At 39.3% G+C, this 16252-nt stretch overlaps 1 protein-coding gene across 2 annotated transcripts in view; it reads left to right on the plus strand.

The window, feature by feature from the left end:
* The window catches only part of Unc13c (unc-13 homolog C), a 583772-nt gene that overhangs the window by 254942 nt on the left and 312578 nt on the right, over positions 1-16252 (plus strand). The window lies entirely within an intron of this gene.

Genomic DNA, 16252 nt, shown 5'->3' on the forward strand with positions numbered 1-16252 from the left:
AGACAAGAACTGGCCACTCTGTGGGATCTGCGGGACTCTGATTGCTGCCACCGACCACTGCAGTGCTCCTCTGTGATCAGCTGCATGCCCAGCTCCCTAGAATCTCTCATTAGAGTTAAATTGGGCAATATATTTCTACCCAGGAAGGTCTCTTGATCTGGGCTTCTGTCTAAGAAAGTGTACCAACCAAGGCCTGAAAATTCATTGCCTACTCAGCTCCCTACTTGGCACATTTCATTAACCTTAATGGTAGCTACAGCCTTCCTCCTGTCCCTGCAAACCGGAGGCTGGGCAGGGCTCTTCTATGTTATGTTGCAGTCCAAGCTGCAAACAGTTCTTTCCCATGCCTACAAGCCTGACACGTTCTGCATCACACCATTAAGCACTTCCTACTGGCTGTGTGTCTTACTTATTATACTTTAACTGTTTTATGTTTGCCATTGAGCAGGCGACAATAGAACTGTCTAGTAGGCATGCTGATATCATAATTTCACAGTTTCTCTAGCACCCTGGTTCTACTTGGACCAGTGGAGCAAACAGAATAAACATAGTAAAAGTCTGGCACAACATTAGTGTCAATGGATTTGAAGAGAAAGGAAAGATCAAAAGGGGGAACAGGATGCTAACATTTCATTTGAAGAAGTCAACAGGCTTCTCGAGGGCACAGCAGGTACAAAGTCCTGCTCATTGTATGTTGGTGTAATTTAGAAAGACCTTAAGCTTTAGTATGAACGTTGGCAGTTTGTGTTCTGAAACCTGTTTTTCTAGCTCTGAAGGTAATTTTGGTTTACCATTGTGGCATTGGTATGCTAGAGAAACTATGAGGATTGTGAGAAGGAAGAGGAGTCAGGAGTGCCTACCTCGTCCCTTAGTTATCAGTACATGATCTATATTACCTGTCCTTCTTTGAGGAAACTTCCAGCTTTGCAGCTGGAGAAGCCAGCAGACACTTGAACAGCGAGTGAAAGTGTCCAGTCTTTCACATACGAAGACTAAGGTGGAGGGAAGGCTGTGACAGAGAGAGGAGTCTTGACCATTGGAAAGCTCTCAGATGATGCTGAGAAGCCATAATATGGGGAACACAGTGACAGGATAAGCGATGACTTTGGCTGTAAGATTTCTTGGCCTGGAAATGATAGGAAATGATTGTCGGTTTAAAATGTTAACTAAACTACTCGAGTATGGGATTAAGTGAATGTGATCCAGGTGTACAGAAGGGATAGCTAGAGGAGAAGGGCATGCACCATGGAATCCTAGATTGGAGGAGTAAGGAAGGGTGTTGTAACATGCTTCTAGCCTTACATACTATCTGCTTATAGCCAGAAAATGACCCATGAATCTGTTGTAGAAACCATGATAATTTCCTATCAATTTCTGACCACTAGAATATACTTTGCTTCTATGTATTCAGGAATTAATAATTGAGCCATTCATTCTTTGATTTAAAAGCAAAATTTGAAAGATTTAAATCGTGCATAAACTGATATCTAAATAGCTATTCAGGATATAACTATGGGGAAATGCCTTATTTCTCTGCAGGTATCTTTTTTCATTTGCCCCAGGGAATAATCACAATTTCTACCTCATTTGATTGCTGTTGTATTAAATGAACTTAAAGATATAAACATTTACCCCAGCCACAGCAAATAAAATACAAACATTTTGTCATTATTAACTGTTCCTAGTGTTTAAATATCCATATATATCTATATGGCTGATAGATTTCTGATTGTGAGTTTGAATTTGAATGATCAGCTTATGGAAACTTAAGTGTTCGTAATGATGAGGAAAAATAACTAAACTTCAATGTTCACACTGGACTGGATACAGTAGCCTAGGAAGAGCAGAGAAAAACCAGTGTAGATAACAGGTGAACTGCTCCATTAAAGAGAAGATCACAAATAATTCATATTCAATTTATTATGGTGGAAAAACACCCAATAATTTCATCTCTAGCCATTGTAAAAATAGAATAATAAACAGGAGCCTGAAGCTGGTCAGTCTAGATGCAAATACAGGAGTCTGTGTTTTGGTGTTTTGCATATTCATCACGGGTCATGACTTGTCAGGTGTCACCACCACATTGGGCAGTTGAAGAAGACGTCTAGGGCCAATGATCTTATCCAGTTAAACAATAGCTGTAAAAATTTCAGTATTGATTATTTTATCCTACTCCAGTGACCTATGTGAATTAATAACTTCTCTTGGAGTGGAAATAAATATCTCAACTTTTTCTAGTTTCTAGTTGTTTACTCTTGGTGGTTTTATATTTGCTTTGCTTTGGCTACGATAAGCCCTTTTGTCAGTTATTAGAAGATTGACTTCTTCTGAGTAATTATGTGTCTGTGTGGTGGTGGGGGTTGCAGTTTGCTAAAACTTGAATCTCACGTTGCTTATGTAACACTGACTTCCGTGCTTCCTTGCTCTGTGTGATTAGGAAGATGCACAGGACAGGAACTTGCAGTCTCTGGGTGTGCGTCTCTCATTCTCTCATGATAGAAGAATCTAAGGATTAGAGTCCCTCGGCTTGTCCCACAGTGAATCATTTACTTGTTGCTGTGACCAAATACCTGTCCAGAAGGTTAAGAAAGGAGGGTTCATTGTAGCTTACAGTTCTTGGGGATACCTTCCATTATGATGGGAAAGGCATGAAAACAGGAGGAGAAGGCCACCTTGTCACCCTGTAGCCAAAAGCAGGAAGCAACTGACCATCAGGAAGTAGGGCCAGGTTATAAAACCTCAGGGCCCACCTTTTATGACACACTTCCCCCAGAAAGGCTCCACCTGCTAAAGGATCCACAACCTTCCAAGACAACACCAACTGGAAAGCAAGTATTCAAACTCCTGAGGCTCTGGTGACATTTCACATTCAACCCACAATATCAGGCCAGAAGGTATAAAAAAGGATAGCCCGGCCCAGCCCTTGTCATCAGAAATTTGAAGTGCTGCAGCCTTCTCTGGAAGATCTCCCACAAGGGGATTCCATGACTTTCTTCTTCCCAAACTGGCTGCCTGTCGCATCACCGTCTGAGCAAGGCACTGTTGACCAACCAGAGTCCAGAGTTTGAATCTGTTTCCAGTATCATGCCCTCTTTCTTTTGAGGCCTGTTCCAGTGCTCAGTGTTTCCTGGCTGTCACTGAGTTCCTGGCTTTACCCAGCCCTTTTTTCCACTTCAGTGGACATACTTTGAGCTTTCCTTTAATGTGGTAGCTCTCAGGTCAGTTATGGGGAGGTGTACCCCAAATCAAATCTGTGGTTAGAGTAGTTCTCTAGTCCCTCATTACAATTAAACCTAAGCACTAAGCAACATTGGGAAATAGTGAGGTCAGCAGATGCTGAACAAGTCAGTGTCACAGAGTTGCTTAACTGTTTGAACTGTGGTACTTGAACACAAGTAGACTGTAGTTAGGTGTGCTGTGTTCCAGACTTTCTTCTGACTTCTATCATTGTTCCATATAACCTGCATTATTTTATAACCAGATGCAATTTTTAATTTTTATTTTAAAAATTAGTACCTGTGGTGGTGGGAAATGTGTGTGTGTGTGTCTTTTAAAAAAATAGGGCAACTATACAATGTGGTATTTTATATGTCATTAATAACATCTAGTATCTGCTATATCAATACAAAACATATCAATCCCATTGAATTCATTTTAGTAAAGGTTTTATGCAAATATAATAAATTGGTGAGTATGGTTGTTGGGATGTAAATGCTCCCCATAGCTTCAAGTATTCATTATTAAGCTTCTTACTTGGTCTCCAGCTGGTGGAGTCTTTGAAGCTGGAGCCTTGCTGGAGAAAGTTTGTTGTTTGTGGGAGAGCCTTGAGACTTAGGTCTACTGGATGTTCAGAGCTAGCTCCCTCATATTGTCACACACACACACACACACACAAAACCAGCAACAGTGCACAATAAAACATCATCAGAGAAGTGTTAAAGTGTCGCAAGAGAAGCCATGGGACCAACACCGTGCCCGCAGGGCTCTCCCTTTCCTGTGTGGCTGTGTTTCTGAAGCCACTACCCCTAGGAGAGGCTTTTGCTGAGTGGCTGTGGGGGCCATGATGCTGTGGTCAGACTTGAAGTATGTTGTTAAATGCTCTTGGTTAATGTGAACCTTGTAGGTCTGACATTTCTCAGAATGAAGTGGGCTTGGCAATGCTAAAAAAAGTATGAAACTTTGAATGGTTTCCAAGAATTTCAGAAAAGGGGCCACTGTAGTTTGGACTAGTTTAACCATGTTATTTAAAAACAAATAAATGAGTGAAAACAGAATTTAGGACTGGCGAGATAGCTTTGCAGTTCAAGTGCTTGTCTGCAAGGACTGGCGAGATAGCTTAGCAGTTCAAGTGCTTGTCTGCAAAGCCTAAAAATCCAGGTTCGATTCCCTAGAACCCACATAAAAACCAGGTGCACAAGGGTAGTGCATGCACCTGGAGTTTGTGTGCAGTGGCTAGAGGCCCTGGTACAGCAATTTTCTCTCTTTCTCTCAATCTTTCCTTCTAATGAATAAAAATAAAATTTTAAACTAGATGTTAAAGAGAATGTAAGGCAGAGGCAGGAGGTTCATGAGTTCAAGGTCAGCCTGGTTTACATAGTAAGTCCCAGGCCAACCAGGGCTACATAGCAAGACCTTGCCTCAAAGAAATTACATATACATAGGTAGGTACAGACAGATGGATGGATGGAAATACAGATAATAAATGACAAACAGACAGATGATAGATAGATAATAGATAGTTGATTAATTTGATAGATGATAAGTTGTCAAAACTATAGTAGGTAATTTACATTAATGCAGTTTTACAGATGAGACATTTGAGGAGCAAAGATGGAATCAGAAGGTCATGTACTCAGTGAGAAGCAAGTCCTGATCCCACTACTGTCTTACTTTACAATTTAAAATTTGTCCACATGTTCTTATGCCAATAAATAAGTCATCTTTATAAATACTTCAAGCCATTCAAGTGTAACATGCCATAATTTATTTAACAGTATTTTATTATCATACTTTAGGCAGTTTCTTTCTAGTTATTAAAAATAATGTGCTTTGAAAATTATTTCCTTGTGAATAAAAATGTAATTACTGAGTTTCTAAATTGTATTATTATACCCAACAAAGACTTGTTCTTACTTCCTATATGATTATAATTCTCTCCTCCTCCCTCTCATTCCTCCCCTCGCCCTGTCTAAAATGTCATAATGCATCTTGTTTTAATATATGTATATTATGTTGGGTCACAATCCCATTACTTTCTCTTCACCTTCATCCTGTCCATTGAACCCCCTCTTTTTCCTGCCCATGCCGACAACCTTATTTAAACTCAGCGGGTCACACCCACACACAAGAAGAACAAAGACATCAAGATAGAAGAGGGTCTGGTTAGGGAGAAGTGCTCAGTGGGAGGGGTTTTAAGAGGAGACCAAGAGAAAGTAACAGCAGGGGACTTTGATCAAATACATTATGTACAAGTATGAAAATTGTCAATAAAATTGATGTTTTAATAATAGGCCAGATTTTTTTTTTTTTTTTGCTTATTCTTCCATTTTGTGATTTTTCTTCTGTTCTTTGTCCACTAATGCTGTGATGTCTTCTAATCAGGCAGTAGGAGTTATCCACATACAAAAAACAGGGTATTTGGCTAATCTAAGTCCAGAATCACACATAGACATGGTCATTACTTTTCAGCAAAAGCCATAAAGGAGTCCAATATGAAGGGTCCTTTTAATAAATGCTATTAAAGTAATTGAATGTTCAGATACAGGGGACCCCTAACTGACAACATGCACACATAAAATAATTCTCACCTCTCTTAAACATTAAAAGTGAAATATTTTGAGAAGAAATAATGAAGCACTCCTTTGGTTTAGGTCACAGACAGTAATCATGGTCACAATAAAACATCTTGAAAAAAGAAGACTTCATAAAAATTCTGCTCAAGAAAAAATACCCATGAAAATGAATAGATCAGCCACATATTGGAACAAAACATTAACTGAACATTTATCTGACAGAGAACTGGAATTCAGAGAATACAAATGAATCCAGCAACTCAATTTTTTTTTAATTGTTGCAGATCCATGAGAAATGTATTTCCTGGGATCTCTGATATTTTAAGTTTCCATTTAGTGATCAAAGTGGGTTTTTTGTTATTTTTAAAAAAATTTATTCATTTATTTGTTTGTTTGAGAGAGCAAGAGAGAAAGAGGCAGACAGAGAGATGGAGAGTGAGAGAATGTGCATGCCAGGGCCTCCAGCTACTGCAAGTGAACTCCAGACGTATGTGCCACCTTTGCACCTGGCTTGCTTGGGCTTGCTTGGGTCCCAGGGAATCAAACCAAGGTCCTTTGTCTTTGTAGGCAAATGCCTTAGCTGCTAAGCCATCTTTCCAGCCCAGCAAATCAATTTTAACAGAACACTTAAGCCAATAATATATAGGCAAAATATTTCTGCAAGCATAACAAAAGGACATAAAAGAGTGACCAATATAGAAATGTGTATATCCGTGGGCCTCAGGAAAGTATGAATTACAAGTTTCCTGAGTTAGTATGATACATACACCAAACTGGCCACAATTATAAATGCTGACATTGCCAAAGTTTCTCAAAGACATGGAACAGCCAGAAACCTATAGATAAAGTCAGAATTGGCTCCTGGATAGTGAGGTAAAGATAGGTGACAAATTAAGTCTAAGAAAATGACAATGATAGAATCCAAATGCTAAGTACACAGCATCACCTTACAATTATTGTCAACTTTAGTGAGAGTTTAAAATGTTTCACAATGAAAAAGCCGGGCGTGGTGGCACACACCTTTAATCCCAGCACTCGGGAAGGCAGAAGGAGGAGGATCGCCATGAGTTCAAGGCTACCCTGAGACTACATAGTGAATTCCAGGTCAGCCTGGGCTAGAGTGAGACCCTACCTCAAAAAAAAAAAAAAGTTTCACAATGAAATATTGAAAAGGACTGGAGAGATGGCTTAGCGGTTAAGCGCTTGCCTGTGAAGCCTAAGGACCCCGGTTCGAGGCTCGGTTCCCCAGGTCCAACGTTAGCCAGATGCACAAGGGGGCGCACGCGTCTGGAGTTCGTTTGCAGAGGCTGGAGGCCCTGGCGCGCCCATTCTCTCTCTCTCCCCCTATCTGTCTTTCTCTCTGTGTCTGTCGCTTTCAAATAAATAAATAAAATTTAAAAAAAAAAAAAGAAATATTGAAAAGGTGAAACATTAAGTCTTAGTTAATTTTCTCGTTTCTCTTCATTCCAAAGGTCTTGGCTATAGTCTGGAGAGATGGCATAGTGGTTAAGGTGCTTGCCTTTGAAGCCTAAAGACCCATGTTTGATCTCTTTTCAGATCCCATGTAAGCCAGAAACACAAAAGTGATGCAAGTGCAAGTTCACACATGTCCACAGGATGCCACAAGCATATGGAGTTTGAGTGCGGTGGCTGAGGCCCGGGACACCAATTCTCTCTCTCTCAAAAACTTTAAAATAAAATAAGTAAAAGATCCGGCTTTGTATTATAAACTAATTAAGTTGAACATTCTATTTTCACTTGTTTATATTACCATGCTCAAAAAAAGAAACTGTAGTAACAAGTTTTAACTTTTGTTTCCTCAGGTTATTGTGAACATTTTGGAAGATTTGAGCAGTTTAATTATGCTCATACAATTAATAATTTTGTTTTATATTTATTGTTGTGTTGGTTGGTGAATATCTGGTTCCTTGACTGAGATATAACTTTTTATTGTAATTAGTTCTTTCTAATACGGATGTTTTACTTAAGGGTGTTCAACTTGGGGCTCAGTAGTTAAAGTGCCTGCCTGCAAAGCCTAACAACCCTGGTTTGATTCCCCAGTACTCACGTTAAAGCTGGACACACAGAGTGAGACATGCATCTGGAGTTGGTTTGTAGTGGCTGGAGGCCCTGCAGTGCCCATTCTCTCTCTTTCTCTCTCTCTCTCTCTCTCTCCTCCCCCCTTCTTCCTTGAATATAAATAAATAAAAATATTAAAAAATAGAATGTTCAACTTAACTAGTTTATAATACAAAGAAAGTCTCTGCCATTAACAGCAGCCTGAGAGTTTTGTCCACAGTCATTGGGTTCTGGACTTGTGAGTGGCTTGCTTACTACGCTTAATTAGATCTGAGGCAGTTGGTCAATACTCCAAGTGCATTAAATTCAATAGTAGTGAGAGAGTAAGATGGCTCAGTTGGTAAAGTGCTTTGCTATATAAAGATCTGAATTCATATCTCCAGCATCATATACAAAAGCCAGTTGTGCCCCATGTCTGTAATGGGCACTAGGGGGACAGAGACGTGAGGATTCCCAGGAATTGTTGCCTTAGCTTTAGCTTTGTTTATCCTGATAGATGAGATCTAGGTTCAGGGTGGGCCCCTGTCTGGCTCAGTGTTAAGAACACATCTTGTGCAAGCCTGAGAACCTGAGGAGGCCTGGGAGACAACTCGGGCTCAATATCCAGGACACAGCTGCACAGGGCCACATGTGTCTGTAACCCCCTAGCCATAACCACAGGGGAACAGTGACCCAAGAATTGCCAGAGCTTGTGAAAACAATAGCAAATTCCTGAAGCAGTAAGAGACTCTATCTCAGATGAGAAAGAATGGAAGGGAAAGGGATGAGGACACTTGATGTTCCTCTCTGGCCACCTCAGGTAAACACATGGAATGCCACATACACGTGCATGCACAAGCACACAGCACAGCAGTCTTACACCATGTTACACACACGAAAAACAAAAGATGAAGAACAATAACAATAAAGGGAGATACCATTGTCAATCTCTGGTCTCTACACACATGTGTTCTCACACCTGCCCCAGTGTGCATGCCTACACATACATAAACCAGGTACATACACATGTCTACAACCACACACATACATGTGTGCGTGTATCAAGCAACACAAATGGTAGTGAGTCTATCAAAAAACTTAACAACTTTATAAAGCAGAGTACAGTGGTTAAATTAGAAATCAAAGAAAGTATTCAAAGGATTTAAAAATACAACTATTATAAATGCACATAGGATATGTTTTTATAAAACAGACATTGGGGAATAAGTGAAACTTGCAACATACAACAATTGCTAGCTATATTATACCAACGTGGACTCTGTGATGACAGTAACTTTGGTCACAGGATCCGCAGGCCCAAGGACCAAAAAAAACACACACAATATTAGAACAAATGTGTGCGGTTTCCCTGGATGGAGAAGAAGAGCATGCCAGATAACATCAAAAGGATTGGTGTTTGCTAAAATGTTTCCCAGTATAGATGAAAATTATCCTTTATATAAAAAACCCATGAGGATGTTGAGGAGAATGTATCTAGTTAAGCAACTTTGATGGACAATCCATGAGCCTCTTAGATGAAATGTATCTAATGACTATATAAGCTTATGTCTCTCTTAGCCATTTTGAATTTATATACCAATGAATTATGAGCACATTTTCATAATCCAAGATCTTTTCTTTCCATGTGTAAAAGCTATTCTTGCCAGGCATGGTGTCACATGCCTTTAATCCCAGCACTAGGGAGGCTGAGGCTGGAGGATCACTGTGAGTTCAAGGCCAGCCCTGAGACTAGTTCTACATCATCTTAGGCCAGAACCAGACCCTACCTCGAAATCCCCCCCCCCCAAAAAAATGGTCATTCTATTAATCCTGGTCACTTTTCTCCATTCTACCTCTTATTGACTCCAAGTACTATTGACTTCTTTGGGAAATTCTTTATAATCACAGCCCCAAAAGGTAATTACAAGTAAAATTCAATACAGCTAACTGGACTTGGCAGGCTGAAGGTCCCTCCTTACATACTCTCTCAGGCCTTTCCTTTTTCCCAGAACTGTCAACAACTTTGGCCTGTTTTGTTTCCTTGGGTATAACAGTTGCACACTGCAGCATGGTGACTTTAAATGCACTGTACTTGCTGCCTGCAGTACTGTGTGATAAACTTACCTCCTCCCCTCACCAGTTCCTACCCATTCTTATTCCTCTTCCAGGGGGATGCATCTTCCAAGCAGTTGTGTAACCAACCCTGCACCTAAGGCTTAGATGAAGCCCCTTGCTTGATGTCATGACAGCCACTGCTTTTCCCGTAGGGAACATTTTGCAGTTTCAATCTGCTTATTTTATATGGTAATGTGCTGACATCTTTGTCCTCACTGACAAGATTGCAATCTTCCTATCACAAAGGACAATTTCTTTTTTAAAATCACTATATCCTAGCACCTATTATGATACATGATATGCAACAGAAACTCTATAAGTATCAGTTTAAAAAGCTATCAAAATATCCTATGTCTTTCAGATTAGTGTGTGTGTGTGTGTGTGTGTGTGTGTGTTTAGAAGGAGAATTGGATCTGATAGCGACTTTAATAGATTTCCACTTGACAAGCAATTGCACATGAAAAACAGGTGATAATGTGTTAGTGGACTGAAAGTCTTTGAAATAATAGAGTCCCTTTACAGAATGCTACAGGATATTAAGGGAAAAAAATTGTTCATAGTATATAAGGATTATTAATTTCAAGTGTCTCATCTGGTGAAGGATAAAAATCAACTGACATATAAACAATACTGAAGGATGATAAATATATAAAAAAATAGACTTTATCTGTGGGTATTTGAAAGGTGCTATTATTAATATATATGATACCAAAAGACCATCAAATTTTCCATTTTAAATTAAAAACATTGATATCTTTTTTAATCTTTTTGTTATAAATGTCTTATTTTTCTGAGAAAAAATAGCCATTTCATCATTCTGTTTTCAGGGCTTTTTCTATTATAACATGTATCTTATAATACAAACTATATTGAAATGGAGATGTTTTGTGGGCTCCATCTGAAATTGGTCTGTGAAAAAGTTTTTCACAGGTAATTTCTTCTGTTTTTTTTTTTTATAGAAAAGACACTTCCTTTCAAGAATTTTCATCCTACCACAAATGCATAACAGATAAACTGGCTTAGGGAATTAAACATCTAGGGGCTGGAGATGTAGCTCAGTAGCAGCATGTTGCCTCACATGTGCAAAGATCAGGTTAAATATGTGATGCATTTCTGTCAGGCTCAAACAAGAATGAGATGGCACCACAAAGCAGAGCTAAGGTTTAGATGGGACTGTTTACACAGTATGAGTACAGGAAAGTCATAAAGATGGGACAAGACATTGTATATGGAAATACATAACCACTTAGAGTATGCCATTTAGGAGGTTTTGTCAAATGTGCCCACACTTGTATAATTACAATAAAAATGAAAACAGCTCTGTCATTGCAAAACCACCCCTCATGTCCCTTTATAAGCAACAGCAAGCACCAGGCTTCAGGCATTGATGCTCAACTTGCAATTATGATACCCCAGTATTGACCATTCTTAAAAGTTCTATATGGGCTGGAAAGATGGCTTAGTGCTTAAGGCACTTGCCTGTGAAGTGTAAGGACTCATGTTTGACTGTCCAGACACCATGTAAGTCAGACACACAGTGACACAAGTGTGCAAGTCGTACATGTGCACAAGGATTTACACACATCTGGAGTTCGATTGCAATGGCTGGGTGCCCTGGCCGGCCAATATTGTCTCTGCCTCCCTCCCTCCCTGTTTCTCGCTCTCTCTTTCCCTCTCTTGCATAATAAACTTCCACACATGAGGCAAATTATGCTTTCACTGCAGCTATGCTGACTCAGTGCCATGCTGCCCATCGTAACAGGGTTAGGGCTTTGTACCACTCAGCACCGCATGAATTTGCTAGAAACGATCAATTTTCTGTTCCAGGATTAGCACTTTTTATATCCCTACTCTGAAGCTGTAAACATTTTCTTCTATGGTATCCTTTAGAAAGTGTAATGTCTTAGTATTTATATTAAGACGTACATCTATTTATACTTTAAATATTTTTGCGTATTATAAAGGTAAAATATAGCATTCACCTTTGCTTATATGAATATGCTTCTGTTGAAAATACTAGCATGCTATAGTTTACTTGTAATTTCTAATTTGGAATTTGTTGGTGAGTCTGTTTCTAGACTCTGTCTTGTTCATTCTCCAGTTATATTTATGCTCATAGAGTCATGCCATCTCTGCAGCTTGAGTAAAGCTTAGAAACCAATTATATGTGTTTCCCATTTTGCCCTCCTCTTTCAAGATTTTAAAACAATTTTCAGTCCACTTAATATCCATGTAAATTATTTGTGAATTCTACCTTAAATGCCTTCTGGGTTTGAAGTTGTGAATGCATTACCCTTCTTGACCAGTGGGTGGAAGGTTTCCATCTCAACAATGACTGACCGCTCTCACTGATCAATAATGGAGTGCCTCTCCATTTGTTTTGGTTTTCCAGTTTCTCTTCTACCTCTCTGATTTGTAGTTTCCACTGTGCGATTTTGCTTGCATGTGTTAAGTTTACCTGATGATCTTGGATACTCTTAATTTTTTAAAAATTTGGTTTCTCTCGTCATTTTTGTTTCTCATTGAGATTGAATAAATTGATTTTATGTTCTGGAAACTTGACAACAAAATTCCTGGCTTTCATAATAGTTTTCACAGGTTGCTTGTTTTTTTAAATTTTTTTTGTTTATTTCTATTTACTTATTTCAAAGTTACAGACACAGAAAGAGGCAGGTAGAGAGAGAGAGAGAGAGAGAGAGAGAGAGAGGGAGAAAAGAGAGGGAGAGAGAATGGGTGCGCCAGGTCCTCCAGCCACTGAAAACGAACTCCAGACATGTGCGCCCCCTTGTGCATCTGGCTCACATGGGTCCTGGGGAATCGAGCCTCGAACTGGGGTCCTCAGGCTTCACAGGCAAGTGCTTAACCACTAAGCCATCTCTCCAGGCCCAGGTTGCTTGTTTTGAAGGTTCATAATGGTGATGACTTCATATATTTAAGGAGTTTCATTGCCTTATTTTCCATATGAATAGGATCATCATTCTTGCTTGAACAGGTTGACTTAGGAGCCCCACCAAAATGCTTTCTAGGAGTAAGGAGAATCTGTGTGCCTGCCTACTTCTACAGTGAGGAGAGTCCCACAGCCTGTGCTATCAAGTGGGTCAGCAGCAAGCACCTTTCACGAGATTCCCTTTTGTTTCTAAGCATTTCTTTCATCATGCATCGTTGAATTTTATCAAATGACATTTATGCCTCTCTAGTGTATTGTGATGCTCCTCTGTGATTTGTTTATAGTGTGACTTTAGTGTATAGTTTATAGGATGCACTTTCCATCTTGTAAGTCCTAAGATAAATTCCCTTGGCCATGATATATATGCCTTGGCAGTTATTGCTAGATTCAATGTAATTATTTCTGTAGACTAATGTATCTATGGTCAATGGGGATAATTGGCCTCTGATTTTATTTCCACTAAAATATTTATTTGGGTTTAATGTTGGGATCATGCTGTAGTCTTTATTTTCTGAGTTGGAGTTGTTTCATTTTTTTCCTTAAGTGATTGAAAAACAAAGGAACTTTTCTTTGCTATAAATTGTACCTCTAGGAACACAAATATTTCTATTACTAGAGAGTGTGGCTTGGTTGTATAGCCCACTCTTTCATTAGTGTTACTTTTTCCCTTAATTGATTTAAAAATATCAGAAAATGGTTTTGCTCAGCTAATATTTAATCATTCTGTTACCAGCTTTTCCATAGGGTTACACTTACCTTCTCACTGCTGGGCAAGACACCCAACAATAGCCAGCTTATGTGAATATGAGGTTTATTTCAGCCTACAGTTTTGAACAGAAGTTTCGTCACGGTGGGTCAAAGACAGGATGAGCAGACAGACATCACATTTTCTCATGTCAGATTTGATGAAGCAGCTACTGAGCTGTGAGGCATAGGACTTCTACGGTAGCGGGAAGGAAGTAGTCTTTCTAATGAGGTTGAAGCTGGGCTGTGTCACCATAAAGCCAGTGGCACCCCTCATCCTGAGAGGCTCCACCTCCCAAAGGCCCACAGCCTCCCCAGATTACCAGCAGCCGGGCACCAAGTATTCAAAACAGATAAGTGTGTGGGAACTTTACATTCAGACCACAACATAGAGCATAAAGAAACAAAACTGAAGTCAAGTTGGCTAAAATGAGCTTGTGCATGTCTTGGTACAACTGGGAATCTGGAGGTGGTTGTCTTGACTAAGTTTCACCAAGAAAACAGTTATCTCAAGTTGACAGATTTTTCATTTTAACTCATTAAAGGGAACCTCCTAAGATTCAATTTTGCTTTTGTCAAATCCTGCCCATATTTTGTTTTTTGTCAAATTCAAGTCTACTGGCCCCATTTGTGTTGCTTTGCACTTCTCAAACATTATCCATTAGTAATAAGAAGCAGTGTGACCTGAACCAGATCTCTCTCAGCTCTCCCATTCCCCAGGCCATAGCTAAACCTCATTACTCCAAATTGCGAGATATATCCCTATCTATCACTTATTTCCTTGGTGATGTAGAAACATACTTAAAATGTACAAGAAAACCATTCTTCAACTATGCTAAGACTGGGCAGGAAAATGTTTCATAATCAGGACAAAGGTAGCAGAATCCATGGTAGTCCATGTAACATCAGTAGCAGTAACTTACCCATGAATATCTAACATCAGTGAGTGGGAGACCTGTGATGCTGAGGAAGGTCTCCCCTGGTGCCACACATGTCCTGTTTCCTGTGCAGTTTATAGCAGGTGTTCTCAAACAGTACTTAGTCCAGGGCACCCTGCTGTCCATACCAGCTCAATAACCACAGTGTCACAAGTCTTGTTTTCTTATGTGTATGTGTGGGTGGTTTGCATGTGTGTGCATTAGTATGTGGATACACATATGTGTGGAGGCCAAAGGTCAACACTGAATGTCTTCCTCAGTCCCTTGCCAACTTAATTATTGGGGAAAAACCTCTCACTGCACCTGAGACTCACAGATTCACTTAGGTTAGCTAGAAAGCAAGCCCTAGAGACCCTCCTATTTCTGCCTCTCCAGTGCTGGGGTTACCGTGATGTGCTACTACACCCAGCTTTTTATGTGGGTCCTAGAGGACCAAACCCAGGCCCTCATTCTTGAGAGGCGTACACTTTACCTGCTGAGCCATCTCCCCAGGCCTTAAAACTTGTTCTTTATGTTATGTATTATTAAATTACAACTTATATCTTAGTCTGAAATTTCTGAAACTCTGAGGAACACATTCCATCAGCATTTCTTTTTGTGAAGTTCAGAGTTGCTAAGACAAGTAAAACATTACTTTCTTTTTCCCAGATTATGTTTTGTACTCCATATATTCTCTGTCAAAGTTAATATGGAATATGCAGCTTAGCCCAGAGTCCTGGATGGTTCTCTACCTTCCATGAAACCTCAGTGTAAACACTGGACTTGCACAAGTATTCCTTTGGCTTCAATAGACTGTTAATTTAGGGGCTGGAGAAATGGCTTAGCAATTAATGTGCTTGCCTGTGAAGTCCAAGGCCCCACATTCCATTTCTCCAATACCCATGTAAAGCAAGATACGCAAGGTAGTACATGCATCTGGAGATTTTATTTATTTATTTTTGGTTTTGTTTGTTTATGCTGTGTCTAGAGGCCCTGGTGTACCCACTCTTTATCTGCCCCCCCTCTCTCTCAAATAAATAATAATAAATTTTTTAAAGAAAGTAAGCCCAGGTGATTCCTATGGTTATTTTATTTGTTATCCATTGACTCTGTGGTTTAAATTTCCTGGAACTAGATGTAGAGCATAAATCCTATATAATTGACACTTGAAAGCCATGGCTTAAGCCACAGCATAACAGTGTGAAATCAATCAAGTGAAGAAGTACTGGAAATATTTTCTCAATTTATAGAACATGTCTGGATTCTAAAAGTAAACTGTCCTCCTAATGTCATACTACAAAATGTAATTTTTATCAAGACAAGTAAATTATGGCATGATACTTTTTTACATTATAGATAAAAATGAATCCATTCTCAGTGTGGGAAAACTTAACCAGAGACTGTATTTAGGATGGATCAATGCCCTCCCCATTAAGTACTCTTTGATATTTTGACCTTCATAGGAAATTTTCTATTATGTGGTTGGGAAATGTGAATATTCCTTTGATTTAGGCATTATTCAATATGCACAGCCCCTGGATACCAAATTATTATGTTTTGTAAAACCCATAAGGAAAATAAGAGGATTTTTCTTATTTTTAGACAGCAAGTTTTATAAAACCTTAAATGTCTATGTTTCTGACAGTGAATTTTCAAATTAAAGCAAAATTCTAATTGTC

The sequence above is a fragment of the Jaculus jaculus genome, chromosome 10, assembly GCF_020740685.1.
Source record: "Jaculus jaculus isolate mJacJac1 chromosome 10, mJacJac1.mat.Y.cur, whole genome shotgun sequence".
NCBI classification, from domain to species: Eukaryota; Metazoa; Chordata; class Mammalia; order Rodentia; family Dipodidae; genus Jaculus; species Jaculus jaculus.